The sequence below is a fragment of the Sapajus apella genome, unplaced genomic scaffold, assembly GCF_009761245.1.
Source record: "Sapajus apella isolate SASKATOON/1434 unplaced genomic scaffold, GSC_monkey_1.0 scaffold9, whole genome shotgun sequence".
In the NCBI taxonomy this organism is placed as follows: Eukaryota; Metazoa; Chordata; class Mammalia; order Primates; family Cebidae; genus Sapajus; species Sapajus apella.
The window spans coordinates 13548870-13566266 of NW_022436949.1; the positions used below are offsets into that span (position 1 = coordinate 13548870).

Sequence of the window (17397 nt, forward strand, 5' to 3'; positions counted from 1 at the left end):
TTTATTTATTTATTTTTGAGATGAAATCTTGCTGTTGCCAGGCTGGAGTGCAGTGGTGTAATCTTGGCTCAGTACAACCTCTGCCTCCCAGGTTCAAGCAATTCTCCTGCCTCAGCCTCCATAGTAGCTGTAACTACAGGTATATGCCACAATGTCCAGCTAATTCTTGTATTTTTAGTAGAGATAGGGTTTCACCATGCTGGCCAGGATGGTCTTGATCTCTTGACCTTGTTAACCACCCATCTGAGCCTCCCAAAGAGCTGGGATTTCAGGTGTGAGCCACTGGGCCCTGCCAACAATGCCATTTTCTATCAGGGACTTAAACATCTGAAGATTTTGGTATCTGCTGGGGTCCTGAAACCAATCCCCTGATTGTATTAGTAAAACCTTGCTTTTGTTAGCTTTTGGTTGTTTGAATTTTTTGTGTTGAGTGGAAATAATGAATACAATAATCAGAAACACTATTACTTTGAGTTATGTTTAATTTGTAAGTAATTCTTATATCTCTTTTAATTTCCCCAGTTGAAATAAAAACACATTTATTTTAGATTAAGAGGTACCTTTAGCTTTTAAAGATTATTTATATGTCTGTTGCAGGCTATTGCTTAAACTATAGAATAAACAATTCTTAAGGGTAATGTTTAGTCATGATCATTTATTGGTTAATTTACTTTTTATGTCCTTCCTCAATACTTTCATGAATGTATGTACATATAGTAATCAATTTTATCTTTTCTCTATAGCATTAACATGAGTTATCTTCAAATGTAAAATGCCAAAATCATTATTTCTTACAAACACAATTTAAACACTCATTTGTTTATTCACAATGTTTTCTTAAACATGTCTCCATACATTCTGGATTCAGAATGTGCCACATAATCAATGTGCTAAGTAAGTATGATGTTGTAATTTTATTGTTAGAATTATTTTCTTGATGGTACATTGTACTTTGCAACCTGTGACTTCTCCTATCTGTTGAAATACTATGTTGATATTTAAGAGGAGGAAAACATCAGAACGAACAATTTTAAAGCATTTATTGTTTTCTGGTGACTATATTAGATGTCTTATGCTTTAGATTGTATTAATCAAATTATGACTTAAGAATTGGTATCTTCTTTTTGCAAAGGACAAAATATGCTTCAAGATGTTTAAAAACTAGCCTACTCCAAGTCACATTTTGTGGGTGCAACTGTCAGGACCAAATCCCTTGCTTATTTGCATGTACTTTCTCCATTTGCACAAAAGAAAACAACAAAACACATAAACAAAAAGCAAAGCCTAAATTATCACAGATGATGAGAAAATTAATCCAAATTAAAGAAATAATAATACTAGCAAAATATATTAAATGTTCAATGCCATGGAAAATTAAGTCCTCTTCCATTAGTTTATAAGCACCATGTAGACAAGGTCATGTTTGTTTCACTGTCAAATATATAAATGTATCCCTATCCTTAGAACAGTGCTCAATAAGTATTGACTAAATCATAGAATTTGTCTCAAAGGCTTATTTTGTGCATGCACTAGTCATCCAAAAAGAGGTAAAACACCATTAGTCTCATCAGACTTGATAATAAGTCTCACTACATTTTACATCCTTGGGGAGGACCGCTGCTCCAAGTCAGAATAACTTATGGAAAAACAACTGCTAAAATAGGCCTGGGAACATTTGAAACCAGATGCAGTTTAATGTGTTTTATCCCTCCACTTAAGTTCTGTGTCTGTATGTGTGTGTGTGTGTTTGGTAGAAAAAGCAGAGAAGAGGTTTGCTTAGTCTTTAACAAGTTTTAATTTTCTTCTCTAGTTTTAAGGGACATGAACCCTGCTGCATTTTCCCTGAAAGACTTTTTAAACATTTTTTTTTTCTGTTATTGCTTCTGCCTGCTCAGCCTCCTTCCCGGATCTCTTAATTCTCTATATCTTCTGTTCTCAATTTGACGCTACCCATTAAATCATGAAAAACGTCATGTGACTTTTGTCACAAAGGTGAGCTGATTTGGGGTGCGTGCGTGCGTACGTGCGTGCGTGCGTGTGTGTGTGTGTGTGTGTGTGTGTGTGTGTTTTAGTCTATTTTTAGCTAGGACTACTGCATGTACAAGTGGCCAAAGCAAGTGAAGTATAACAAGTAACACACAAGTCGAGGATGACACTATTTAAGGTGACATTGCTTTGCACGGCACTGAAATAAGCTTATTGACTGCTGGTGAATTCTAAACAACAACCTGAAAGTGGTAAGTATTTAAGTCTTTCCAATATTTGGAGCCAAATGAATGCCTAAAATCCTTCTCCTTCTCTCTCCATCTTTTCTCTGAGTTGAAAGTGATAAAGCACCACCACACAGTCAAGTGAATCATAACCTGCTAGGGCTTGAGGCACTGAAGAAGGACACTGGAGGAAAAGACATCTTCCAGCCTTGTGAAATTTCTGTGGAAATGTGAGACGATTTATTTTTTTCTAAATGCCTCAGCAACAGCTCTCATTCACCTGCAGAAGCAAGAGCTGTTCTGACTACTCACAGTACACGGTATTGATATTTCTGCAACATTTTTTACCTTGAGTTTCCTTTTTTGTCATCATTGACCTTATAATGAATCACTGTGCTGAGTAATAAGGCTGCAGTAGATAAGGTCCCCTGAGAATATGAAGGAAGAGGCATGTTTAGCAACTGATTACTGACATGCCCAACTGATTATAGTGACCAGTCTACTCATATATCTGATTTCAAATACCCAATTCAATGTTAATAATTTTATTAAACCTTCTTTGCAGTAAAAATCAAACATTTTTGGTTGATGTTTTTTCTTTAATTTTCAGTTTCTAAGTGGAGCAGTAGTTTTAAGGTTACACAATACAAATATTTTGGTGATGCTTCTGGAAATGCATCTAGCAACTTATTATTTACAATATACTATTAGTAGTACATTATGAATTACTGAAATCTAAAACGTAATTCATAAGGAATACAGAAAGAAAATAGAAGTGAGGATATTGATTTAAATATCATAATTTAATAATTGATATTTAGAAACAAAAGAGTTGAAATAATCAATCCCAGGTATGAATCTTTACATTTCATTTTCTTTTTAAGAATTTTGATTTGGTAACATGCTAGTTTAGCAACAGCCATTATTATGCCACCATTTCCTGTTTCCTTTATTAACTAAGAATTTCATGATGACGAATCTTATTTCTTATAGAAAGTTTGCTGAGCATTTTCCTTTCCCTTGCTAGAACTGCAGAATTGAGATAACTCAGAAACCTGACACTCTGATATGAGTTCTAGTGCTAGGAGGATGAGTGTCCTTCACTTTGATCTTTGCTAACTTTAAGTGACACTTCTCATTACCCCTCATCAGCTCTTCCCCAAAGCATCCTGCCTTTTCACAAGCTGTGAATGAGAACTCTGACTGGCAGCACCAATATTGTTTGCTGAGTAATAGTTGCTTTCAATGTGCAGCTTCAGGATCATTTACTAATTAAAATTGCTTTACCACTGAGAGGTCCCCTGAGGTATGCCCTTGTTTATCTGGATTAGACCATGAAATCATAGTTGAATCAATCCTTAGACCACAATTTGCTGCTAATCCAATGAAAAGTTGGAAATAATATATGGATAAAATTCACAAAATTTTATCAGCACACATGTATAATTAGGTTGATCATAAACCAAATAAACACAAGCACAGATAAACAATCTGAAACAGGAAGACAAAGCCTATATGTGGAGCAATGGAACTATATGACGAACTTTTAAATATGCTACGGATAAAGAGGGAAGAGTGAACTTTAAAGAAACTGCATTTTCTAGTCAATTTGTATTTATAATCATAAAGTTCTGGAGTTACAATATCATAGCCTTTGGGCCTTCATTAACACATCCATGCTTTACGAAATCATCACTCAAATAAACCAATAAAATAACTTAGGCTGACTTTCCCACAGTTTAATATTGTGACATACTCAGATTCTCAGTGTTACATTTGTTTGAAGTTGTGACATGATGAAAAATTATTGTTTGTGAGTACATGTGTATGTGTGTGTTTGTTAGGAAGTGGGATAAGAAAGCCTCAGTAACTTTAATTGCTTCAGTGTAGCTGCCAACATTGAAAGAAAATGTCAAGCATATAAAAGATGAGAACATAAAGAATGTCACATAAGGCTGGGCACAGTGGCTCACGCCTGTAATAGTACCATTTTGGGAGGCTGAGGTGAGCAGATCACCTAAGGTCGGGAGTTCAAGACCAGCCTGACCAACATGGAGAAACCGTGTCTCTACTAAAAATACAAAATTATCCGGGTGTGGTGGCACACGCCTGTAATCCCAGATACTTGAGAGGCTGTGGCAGGAGAATCACTTGAACCCGGGCGGTGGAGGTTGCAGTGAGCCAAGATCACATCACTGCACTCCAGCCTGGACAATAAGAGTGAAACTGTCTCAAAAAAAAAAAAAAAAAAAAAAAAGTCATACAAATGATTCAAAATCAGTATAGAAAATAAGACTTAAATATCAAACAACTAAACAATTCTTCCTATTTCTATTAATTGTCCAAGACATTGAATATCCAGTATCCACCATAAAAACTAGCATGGAGCAGATTCTCAGAAAGATTTGAAGAACTGTGTGGGAAAAGGATGGATGGGCGAATGAAGGAAGAATGGGTAACATAAGGATTTGGTGGTGTAGGGTTCTGGTCTGTTTTATTCATAGTTAATAACTCCCGTTCAAGGGAAAATAAGATAAGACAAGAAAGTAAGGCCTGAATATTTCAGTTTTAAAACATGGTATGTTATAAGAGATTTAGTAATTAAAATTATAAGAAAGTGAATGAGTAGATAAGACATAAGTATTTTTGAATTGAAACACTTCTATCATAGATTTCTAGTTGTCTGTATTATTTTCTATAACCTTGCAATAACAAGAGTTCCCTTATAGTTTTAAAAAGAAATAACAATGTAGATATGAAAATGACAACTCAATATCATATTGTTTTACTTCTTTCCCAATTAAGAGGATGAAAAAATAGTCTTTATAGGAGAATAGTAACACAGACTACTTGATGTAAAGGGGGATAAACAAAAATACAAGTAAATTGTCACGTTCCTGTTTAGGTTGTGGACTTGATAATTGGCTCATGACATTTCACAAGTGTTTGGGGGCAGATTTCTCATTTACTCTATTTATAAGATTGATGTCCTGGATACTTCAAATCACAAGTGTATATTTATCCAAAGCAAAATAAAATAAGTCCCTTTCACCATTAATATTTATTCTGTAGCTTAAATGCAGCAGGATGCTTCCAAATATCAGAGCAAAAAATTCTGGGCAGAACATGACAGCCTAAGAGAAAAACGCTGCTGAATTAGCACTTTCTGAGAAGCCCTTAGGGAATAGACATATATTATCTTTTGAAGTCAGTGACAAAAAGATTTGAGAAATAAACATGAGGGTTTTTATGACTATGCAATAAATATATTTTCTAACATAGAAAAGTGATCTATGCTCTAAAATAATGCTAATTATATTTTCAAAGAGATGGATGTCTTTATGTGTTTATCTGCATATGCCTTGACACTAATGACCTGTAAATTACTATGGTATCTCCTGACATCTGAACTTGACACATGTAGAGATTCTAGATATAAAAATTAATCTTTACTCTAGTTAATCTTTACTTTTTTAAAATCCAAATATCCTAAGTTTCTTTCAAATATAAGGTTCACTCAGATTTACTCTGTAATTCATAATTTCCTCTTGTGAATCAGAGATGTATACATGCCTTGAAGGTTTCATGGAATCCTTTTCGGATAGAGCCTGATCTAAAACGAGGCATATGTTAAATCTTCTTACACAAGGCCAGGCTCTCATCTTCCTCTGCACCCCACAGTGCTCATTCAAGTGAAGAGTCATCTTTGAAGGCAATTGGAGCTTCTTGCTTGGCTGAGCATCATGGAGCTTGGAGGAAGATAAAAAAGGAACTACAGACTTTCAACTAGAATTCTGCTAGCAGGACACACTGAAACCAGCCTGCCAGACCACTGTGGGATAAGTTTACTTGCCCTTTAGCCATATACAAAGTGTGATATATATTAATTGGCCTACAATAATTTCCACCTAACAAATAAGAAAAGTATTTCCAATCATATCCAAGATTTATTTTATTGAAATTTCCTTCTGAAAAATTTGGCTGCCTACTTAAAAAATTATGCTATTTATCTGTCTTGGGATATGTACAAATAAGACATTCACTTTATTAGTTTCCCTTAAAATAGCTTATAGCAATGTCAACAGATTAAGAGAGCATTAATAGCAGTTTGTTAGGACTTCCAGGAAAGCTGGAGGTTGAACATGGTCACTCTTGTATCATAATCAGCAATTTTCACATCTCTTCCCAAACAGCAATGTGCCTTTTTTTTCAAAACAAATATTCAAACACCTCACCCAATACTAATGAATATGAATAAGAATTAAGGAGTTGTTCACATGATTCTGATACGTAATCAAGTTTAGAAAGCACTGTAGACAACAGCGCACTTGCAACAGTATGAATCCTAGAAACATATGAATTCAAGACAAAAATTCACAGTTTATTTTCTTAAAAAGAAAAATGCGACTTATTCCTCCTTTAAGCTATGATCTATATTCTCCATGTACAATAAACTCCTTAGAGAAACATCCATAGTTTGAACATTTTTAGCTTGTACGTGTCCACTCTATGGACACACCTATCCTGCCAGTCCCTGCATAATAAAATGTAGTCTGTTTACACAAACTTTGAAGCCCTCAGTGGAAAAACCCGGCTTAACAGTCAACACTGTACTCCTATTAATTTCCTATACCAATAATATCCTTTTGCCAAACTAGAAGGCTAAGAATATTTCTTTCTTGATTTCTATCTTTTTTTAAGATGGAGTGTCACTCTTGTTGCTCCAGCCGGAAGGCAAAAGTACAATCTTGGCTCACTACAATTTCTACCACCCAGGTTCAAGCAATTCTCCTGCCTCAGCCTCCCGAGTAGCTGGAATGACAGGGGCCCACCACCACACCCACCTAATTTTTGTATTTTTAATATAGACAGGGTCTCACCATATTGGCCAGGCTGGTCTTGAACTCCTGACCTCAGGTGATCCACCCGCCTCAGCCTCCCAAAGTGCTGGGATTACAGGAGTGAGCCACTGCACCCGACCAGAAGGCTAAGGACTCCTCTAATGACATTCCATATTTAACCAATCCTATGTTTTTTCCCTTATTGTTTTCTTACCCTATTAGGTGCACATATTTCCCAACTTTCTGACCAAATCCTGTTAGTTCATGAAGGGCCATATCAAATTCTGCCTGGACAAGGAGGACTTCCTTGATGCCTCCAATATACATTGTTTCTGTAACTTATTAACTTGCTTTGCTTTGCCTATGATATTATTTTGTAATCTATCTCTGCGGCGCCTGATGTAGTCATGTAGTCTATTTTTTAATGTGGTTATCTTATATCCTGTGCTGTCCTCTGCACATGCTTTCCCATTGTATGAGCTCCGTATAATTTTTGAATTTAATTATTGAGGTTTTTTTTCAGACTAACATTTGCATCCTTCACAGAAGAGTAAATACACACTGGAAAGATTAGTTTACTTATGGTTTTGAGCAATATTAGATTAGGGTAGGAAATTATTCTTCAATAAGGGTAAGTAATGAAATGATTTTCCAAAACAATCCACTAAAGAGGGACATAGACAGGATCCAAATAGCCTCAAATACTCAAGTCAAAGATTTCTCCTTCAGGCCCATTTTTGAGACCTTGGGTGAAACTCAGGAGGTTACAGCTGACTTAGAGGCCTGAAGCAAGTGCACAGATACTGTTGTAAATGAATCCAAGGCTAAGAACTGAGCACACCACTGTGTGTGAGTGTAAGAGCCGTGACCAGAAGCCAGGCTTAGTCAAAACCAAGGACTGGTAGTCATGGCAACAGGGGCACATCCAGAAGCCAGAGCTGGAAAACAGAGCAGGTCAAATGTGGAACTGGCTTTTGGCTAGAGTGGAGAGGTGATGCCAGAAGACCAGACTAGGTAGAGGGCCCAGGGACAGTCCATGGTGCCCAGGCAGCAAGGGAAGTCCTGGTGCCCAGGCCAGATGGCATTCTGCTGGATGTCTGGTTGCGATTCCAGCTGGCTCAAAGTCCCATTTGCTCCTCATGCCACAGATTCGTCTACCTGGCTCTGATATTCTGTTTTCTTTTTTTTTCTTCCTCCCCATATTTCAGATGCCCTCAAAGCAGCCTCATGAAGCTATTTTGCCAGAAGCTCTGTAAGGTGACCCTATTGTAGAAATGCGAGAGGTAAGTTAAAAGATAGGTATTTCTCTTTAAACTACCTAAAAGGAGACAATACATATTTCTGTACCATAACAAAATAGTCCAATAATTTTGTTGCACTATCCTGGGCAATTCCAGAATGAGTTTCCAGAAGGATTGTTCTACAATGTGTCAGAAATACTGTATTGTTATTAACACTGGTTCAAAATAGAATATTGTGAGAATCAGAGATTTTCACCTTCCATTAATTACTTCATTATAATGGCTGACATTTATTGATAATGCTTTGACTTGCTATATTTGAGGTATCAGGCAAAAGTATTTGAATATATAAAATATATTAACAGTTATATTTGTCTTACCAACTCTCTGAAGTAGGTTATTTCATCACTCTCCTCCTCTTTTATATTTAAGTAAAATAAAGCCTAGATATTTTCTGTATCAAATAAATATGGCGTTAAGACAGAAAAAAAGAATCTGTAATGCTAGCCTTAGATTTGAAATAGAAATAATTTATTTAGGGACATCACATTTTAGAACTCGTAGAGTCACTGTCAGCACATTTAATCTAAAAATGTAAACAGAGCATGTTAAGAAAAGAAAGGGAGATAAAAAATCTGGTGATATGGATCTAAGGGTGGACACAAAATGCCTGCGCCTAAGATAGTCCCTGGTTTGAGGATTATGGAAGAAGGAAGGGAAGGAAAGGCTGGAAGGAGAGAGGGATGGAGAGAAAGGAAGTTAGTTGAGAGTGTGTCATTCCTGTGACACACTCTTTCCAATCACAAATTATTATTTATGAGAGTCTTGTTATTTCTAAACATTTGGATATTTTATAAAACATCCATAGTAATGGAAATATAAATATGCTGAAATAAAGTTTTATAGAATGGATGTTTACACAATCTTAAAATTTTATTTCCTTGCTTTTTCTCTCAGTGCCTTTTGAGAATCTATTGAAATCCCCCCAGCAATATGCAAATGAGCACAGAAACCTGCAAGTAATATACCTAGACCCATGGACCTAGTGGAGCTGATGAATCATAGGTTAAGAACTCCAAAATTATCATGTTTTATTACTTAGTAGCTTTTATAACTCCTTTTGAATTACAAAATCTTTCTAGGCTCTGTCTACACAAACAAGTGGCCATAATTGAACTTGATCTTTTTTGCCATAGAGGACCACCACCATTTTACTCCCCTAAATACATAATTTATTCCTGACATCTTAAATATACATCTAGTACTATGCACAGCATTGTGTTATACATTACTATACCTCCCCAATATAATTTGAAGGCAACCTGTACTTAGCTTCACAACAAAATCAATCTTAATAAGTATTTGGCTATGTAATATTAACTAAGTATTGAGGAAAAAATCCCTGTAAATGTGGTCACGAAGCCTAGATTTAAATAACTGTAATTTAAGCTTGTTCTAAAGATTTATGACCAATAGCAAATACAAAGAATTATGTATTTCTTTGTAAATCTAATTTTACAGTGGAATAAACATAATGAATAAAATCCACTGAATGATTGGAAACAATATGAGCTTTGGGAGCTTGGGAATTAAATTACTTATTTGTTTCTCTGTCTCTTTAGATTCTACAATTTTAATTCCTAGTGGCCCAAGCTGAGTAAGGCAGATTAGTATGATCATTTTTCTGTCTCTTCCTTTAGGACAGTTTGAAAAGGTAAGTGACAAATATATAACCAAAACACTGGCAAACCTTTCTTATAATTAAAGGCATGGCATTTTTGATGGCATACAAAAATTTGTCAATAAAATTCATATTCAGTCACTTTTTTCTCAGGGTTTTTCCAACCATTCTTTCTCATTAATCTGTCCTACTCTTTAGGAGCCCAAATGCCACAACATTTTGTTTTGTGCATCAATGCCACGTCTGTAATGGCACCTAAAAACTGCTCTCCAGTGAAGGACCCTGACCCTGAAATACTGGTATATCTTTCATTACTGTCATCCAAACTTCATTCATAAGAGGATTCACTCATTCTTCATTCATTCACTGGAAAACTAAGCAATCTAAATAGCCCAGTTGTTTGATTTAAGCAATTCATAGTGAGATGTAAATTTCTTGGTGAAATATACATAGTAATATGCAGTTGTGATGGAGAGAGCCCTCTAAAAATTTCAAGAGAATCTGGCTTTCATCGGTGAAAATTTGGGGAGCAACTCATTATTGAAAATCATTTCTTCTCTGAAGAATCTCTCTGTCACTTCTTTGCAAAGATATATGTTGCAAAGATATATGCAAATATATAGATTTAGTATGCATAAATCGGCTCGTTATAATACAGAGGTATTTGTATTCTTAGCCCCAATTATTTTTAAATCTAGAGTTTTCAACAGGTTTTACTCTTTCATAGTAATATTATGGTCTCAGGTTTGTTTTCAATAATTTCTACTCCATTGCTTTAGGATAACTAATTTGATAGACATAAAATTTTCATACTCTCTAGGAAAATATTTCACCTAAATATGAGATTTATTTAATCTCATGTTGCATTTGGCTTTAAATTTGACTTAACCTAACTGAATGTATTTTAATTGTTTCACATCTTACGGTAAGCAAATGCAATATCTACATATGCTCTTGTGCCTCTAAAGCTACATCATGAAATTTGTTTCCAGGGTTACACCTAGAGAGACAAAATTTAGTTCCTAATTGGTCTGAGACATAAACAATAAAGATGTAAAGATAACACTATCTCTTCATTTCTGTCTCTCCATATCTATTGTTTTCTTTAAGAAATAACTCACAGTAACTTTCCAACCTCAGCAAACAAGTATGAAAACTCAAGTTGTTTTCACTCTGAAAATGAACCAGTTTCCAGCCATTGTGTTTTATGTCGGAACTGTCTAACTTAAATTGCATGTCCTTGGGGCAGAGAGCAGCTTTCTATTTTTTTTTTTTAACTGAGCCAAGTATCCTGTCACTGTTCTACAAAACAATAAATAATGAAGTAAATTGAAGATGTGTGAATTGTGCCACCTTGACAGAAAATAGAGCCGATGTTCTCGGAGGTGTTAACAACAGTATTTCCCAACAAGCAGCCGGAGCCTCTCTCCAGCACCTCAGAAACCCAAACAGCAATGGAGGATAAGAAAGTGGAAGCAAAGACAGAAGAGAATATTTATTTGGGATTAACTTGTAGTTACCTACTTGAGTACCTTTGTCTGTACTAAACAGACAAAGGAAATGATGGCTCTTTTAACCATCAGGCATATTGTATAAACATCATTCTCTTTCATTCCACATTGGGAAAAACAAACCCTTTCCCCACATTTTACTTTGTGTATAAAGTGTGTTAATAAAACTAAATGTGTGTTAACAAATGTGTTTTAATAAAAACTAATGTATCTAATAAAACTAAAAATAGGTGATCATATTTGTTCAAAAGTTCTTGGTTTTTCCTGTAAACAAGGCATAGAGAGCTTTGTGTGCTTCAGTTTCCACCAAAAGGTACCTTGTAAGAGAGGACTTCCTTGAACACTATATGTAAACTAACTCTGGTCCTCTAGCTCGTCCGCACAGTCATTCTTCCTCTATTCCGTGTTATTTTCCTTATCAAATTCACCCCATCTGAAATTATGTTCTCAGTTCTTTTTTAAAAAAATTATATCACATTATGAGCATATACCTTTCTGTGAGGGAAATGTCTTTGTATTGTTTTGCTAGCACCTAATAAAATTCTGCAACATAGTGGATTTCAGTCAATATTTGTAGAAAAGTAAAAGAAATACAACTTTAAAACAAACTAAGTGGTGGCGGGGCATGGTGGTTCACACTTGTAATCCCAGCATTTTGGGAGGCCGAGGTGGGTGGATCACGAGGTCAGGAGACGGAGACCATCCTGGTTAACACGGTGAAACCCCGGCTCTACTAAAAATACAAAAAAAAAAAAAAATTAGCCAGGCGTGGTGGTGTGTGCCTGTAGTCCCAGCTACTCAGGAGGCGGAGGCAGGACAATCGCTTGAACTCAGGAGGCAGAGGTTCCAGTGAGCCGAGACTGCACCACTACACTCCAGCCTGGTGACAGAGCAAGACTCCGTCTCAAAATGAAAAAAAAGTAAAAATAAAAATAAATAAACTAGGTGGCTTAAGTAATCACTACATTGGTAACCACAATAGAATGTAAGTAATATCACTAATATCAATGAGATATCCCTAATAAAAAATATGTCACAGAGTATTTAGTCAATATATATTGAAAAAAAAATTGAGATTTGAGATAAAAGCTGTATGAACATCATCATCTTAATTACAAATTGTGATTCCCCATATTTAAAGAAATATCTTTTGAAATACAGAAACTTACCAACTTGGTGGATTGTAGTTTTTAAAAAGTATGTATATCTATATATTTATACTTTATAGCAGATGATTGGTACTCAATTAAATGAGAAGAGGAAGGGAAGTGTAACAAAGATGAAAATTGTAGAACACTAAAACATAAAAACATATTCTACCTAATTTTGCCTGTTTCATACATTCACAGGTACTGATGAAATATCTAGAAAACTTCACATTATGTATTTCTATCATTTCCATAGGTTCTGGATTGAATTGCGTTCCCCAGTCCTAGCCCCCAGTACCTGTGAAATGTGAACTTAGTTGGAAATAGAGACGTTGCAGATGAATAAATAAAGATAAGATCATTAGGGTAGGCCCTTATCTAACATGACCATGTTCTTATTTAAAAAAAAAAAAAAAAGATACAGGGAGTTGGGTACTATGGTTTGGCTGGGTCTTCACCCAAATCTCATTTTGAAATGTAGCTCCACAAGTCAGGGAGGGACCTGGTGGGAGGTAATTGAATCATGGGGTGTGTTTTTCCCATGCTGTTCTTGTGACAGTGAATAAGCCTCAAGAGATCTTATGGTTTTATAAAGTGCAGTCCCCTTGCACATGCTCTATTGCCAGCTGCCATGTAAGATGTGACTTTGCTTCTCTTTTGCCTTCTGCCATGATGTTGAGACTCCCTGGCCATGTGGAACTGTGAGTCCATTAAACCTCTTTTTCTTTATAAATTACCCAGTCTTTGATATTTCTTCATAGTAGTATGAAAATGGAATAATACAGTAAATTGGTACTGGTAGAGTCGGGTAATGCTATACGGATACCTGAAATGTGGAAGCAACTTTGGAACTGGGTAAGAGGCAGAGGTTGGAGCAGTTTGGAAAGATCAGAAGAAGACAGGAAAATGTGGGAAAGTTTGGAACTTCCTAGAGACTTATTGAGTGGCTTTGACAAAAATGCTGACAGTGATACAGATAATGAAGTCCAGGCTGAGGTGTTCTCAGATGGAGATGAGGAACTTACTGGGAGCTGGAATAAAGGTAACTCTTGCTATGTTTTAGCAAAGAGACCGTTGGCATTTTGCCCCTGCCCTAGAAATCTGTCAAATTTTGAACCTGAGAGAATTGATTTAGGGTATCTGGCACAAGAAATTTCTAAGCAGTAAAGCATTCAAGAGGTGATTGGGGTGCTCTTAAAAGCATTCAGTTTTATATATTCAAAAAGATATGGAATTTTAGATTGAAACTTATGTTTAAAAGAGAAGCAGAGCATAGAAGTTGGAAAATTAGCAGCCTGACAATGCAATAGAAAAGAAAAACCCATTTTCGGAGCAGAAACTTAAGCTGGCTGCAGATATTTACATAAATAATGAGGAGGCAAATGTTAATCGCCAAAACAATGGGGAAAATATTGCCAGGGCATGTTTGGGGTCTTCACAGCAGCCCCTCTCATCATAGGCCTGGAGATCTAGGAGGAAGAAAATGATTTTATGAGCCGAGTCCAAAGTCTCGCTGCTATGTGCAGTCTTGGGACTTGGCTCTCTTTGTCCCTGCCATGGCTAAAATGAGTCAACATACAGCTGAGGGGGTTGCCTCATAGGTACAAGCCCCAGAACTTAGCAGCTTACACATGGTGTTGGGCCTGCGGGTCCACAGAAGTCAAGAATTGAGGTTTAAGAATCTCCATCTAGATTTCAGAAGATGTATGGAAATGCCTTGATGGTTAGGTGGCCAGGAAGAGGTGTGCTGCAGGGGAAGAGCCCTCATGGAGAAACTTTGCTAAGGCAGTGTATAAGAAAAATGTGGGGTAGACGCCCCCATACAGAGTCTCCACTGGAGCACTGCCTAATGAAGCTGAGAAGAAGGCCACCATCCTGCAGACCCCAGAATGGTAGATACAGTAAGAGCTTACACCATGTGCCTGGAAAAGCAGCAGACATTCACCATTAGCCTGTGAAAGCAGCTAGGAGGGGGGCTGTACCCTTCAAAGCTACAGGGGCAGAGCTGCTGAAGACCATGGGAACACACCTCTTGCATCAGCGTTACCTGCATGTAAGACATGCTGTCAAAGGAGATCATTTGGGTGCTTTTCTATTTGATTGCCCTGATGGATTTCAGACTTGCATGGGTCCTATAGCCCCTTCATTGTGGCCAATCTCTCCCCTTTAGAACAGGTGTATTTATTCAATGCCTGTGCTCCCATTGTATCTAGGAAGTACTATTAACTCACTTGGTTTGATTTTACAGGCTCTTAGGTAGAAGGGACTTGCCTTGTCTCAAATAAGACTTTGGACTGTGGATTTTTGAGTTGATGCCGAAAAGAGTGAACACTTTGTGGGGCTGTTGGGAAGGCATGATTGCTTTTGAAATGTAAGGACATGAGATTTGAAAGGGGTCAGGGGCAAAATGATGTGGTTCTGCTGTGTCTCCACCCAAATCTCATCTTGAATTTTAACTCCCATAATCCCCATGTATCATGGGAGGGACCTGGTGGGAGGTAATTGAATCATGGGGGTGGGGTTTTCCATGCTGTTTGTGTTCTTGGAATTTGTCTCATAAGATCTGATGGTTTTATAAAGGGAAGTTTCCCTACACATGCTCTCTTACTTGCTGCCATGTAAGACATACTTTTGCTCCTCATTCATTCCTTCTTTACCTTCTTCCATGATTCTGAGGCTTCCCCAGCCATGTGGAACTGTTAGTTCATTAAACCTCTTTTTCTTATAAGTGACCTAGTCATGGATATTTCTCCATAGCAGTATGAAAATGAACTAATATATTGGGACACAGAGATATGCACAGAGGGAAGATGATGTGAGTGCACAGAAAGAATACTACCTACAAGCCAGGGAATGTCTGATGCTACCAGAAGCTGGCACAGAGGGAGGGAAGAGATTCTCCCTCACAGACCTCAGAAGGCGGCAACTCTGTAGACACATTGATTTCTGACTTATGGCATCCAGAACTATGAAACAATACATTTTTGTTGTTTAAGATGCCCAAACTTGGTATTTGTTATGGTAGTTCTGGCAAACAAACATACCATTCGTTCTCAATTTCAATGACTGAAGTCACCACTTCGGCCCAATATCTAGATGTTGGCACAATTAAGTGACATTATATTCCACAGCATTCATTCAAGTAATTAACAGTACTTAGTAACATTTAATTCAATTATTCATTTAAAATTATATTTTTGCAATTAATTTGACTTCCTTGTATCAGCCATTCTCTAGCTACAAAATTAGTTTATGATATCATTCTATTGTTACCAACACATTTAGGAGATTGTAATAGGGCCTAAAATTTGCAAATAGTATTTTTAATTTTATTCACAGATTATACAAAATTTAATATTAATAGGTTTATTCACATAAAGTGGGGAGTTAACAAAATTTTTGAATCCCCTTCAAATAGCAGATAACAGATTTTCCTACCATCAAACTAGATGTTTAATAAAAATAATATAGGTGACATTTTAAGAATCAATGGAGTTAATTTTGTAAGAGTGATTTACCAACCTGTACTTATATCCATAATAAGTGAATATTTTAAATAAGCTTTGTCTGATTTAAAGTATGAAAGGAATTTTCACTTTTATTTTGCTTTAACCTTAAAGACATATTCTGTTTTGACTCTTCACAGTATAAACTGAAGAGAAAAATTTATATTCATAGCATTTATGCACATAGAAATAATTTCCACTTTATATTGTACTGTGTAAAAAAACTGACTTAACATGAAAAACAAATAGGAGAGTTTGAAACTAATGTAAATGATATCTGCGAGGAAACTATTATCTTAACTTGTGCTGTACTCTGGAATTATAGAGCCCACAGAAAACCTTCCATTTGTAGTTTTTTTCTATATCTTATAAAATTGAAATTAGTACTTTTCACTAAATGGGAGGTCCGTTGAAGCAATATAAAAGCAAGAAGACTTAGAACAAGGAGAAATATTTTTTATCTACTTTATGACAATTATTGATATTTAAGTTTAACTCAATCATCTGTTAGAATAAATTCATGTCTTCAGTGTAATTAAGCTTAACTTAATTAGTATTCATTTGATTTCTCTAAAATACTCTAAACATTACAGATTAAAACTCTATAAACAGATTTCCTATTATGCATATATGAAAATCCGGATTGAGTTCAGATGTAAAAGTATATGCTTCTGATGGAATAAAGAGAACTACCATTAAATTTACTTTTCCAGAAACATATCTGAGTATATTTCATTTTAAATCAGTCCTGATAATCTTTTAATGTAAATAATTTCATGATTTGTGTTTTTAATTTATGAGTCCAAGCATGTTTGTGGAGTTGGTTTAGTCTTACTTGAAAACTAGTTAGGGGTTTGAGAGAATAGATGCCTCGGATTCCTTAACTGTAAAATACAGTGAAGATTTTAAGATAAAAGCTTATATTTACATTTTGTAAATTTTTTTGAGTTTAAATTCTCTAAGCTAAAGAACAAAATTGCTAAACACAACTGATAAAGAGCTGTGTGTTCTTTTCAGAAGACAAGTTTCCTGTGCCTTTGTCAATGGTGTGATTTTCAATTAAAGGTGCTTTTTTAATTGTAAATATCACTGTCATACAATTTACAATAATATTATTAAATAAGCAAAAGATACGCATGTAGGTCTGGCCCTCAAACTTACGAACTTAGTAGCATCTGCACAGAATTGTGCTGATAATTGTTTTGTGAATTATTGCATGCTTCTGGTTATAGATGCTGCTATGTCTCCTGCAAAGTAGC

The 17397-nt window shown here is 35.9% G+C and overlaps 1 protein-coding gene and 1 long non-coding RNA gene across 9 annotated transcripts in view; one reads left to right on the forward strand and one right to left on the reverse strand.

Annotated features, from left to right (window-relative positions):
* Nucleotides 1-17397, reverse strand: part of PCDH9 (protocadherin 9) — a 908561-nt gene that overhangs the window by 353298 nt on the left and 537866 nt on the right. The gene's annotated exons all lie outside the window — the stretch shown is intronic.
* LOC116551154 lies at nucleotides 7947-12125 on the forward strand. 3 transcript variants are annotated; one of them, XR_004268732.1, is made up of 3 exons: nucleotides 7947-8334; nucleotides 9250-10006; nucleotides 10172-12125. It is a non-coding gene; the product is annotated as an uncharacterized LOC116551154 (long non-coding RNA). The 3 variants fall into 3 exon arrangements; XR_004268734.1 differs by having other exon boundaries at nucleotides 9250-9357; nucleotides 9915-12125; XR_004268733.1 differs by having other exon boundaries at nucleotides 7947-8065; nucleotides 8260-8334; nucleotides 9250-12125.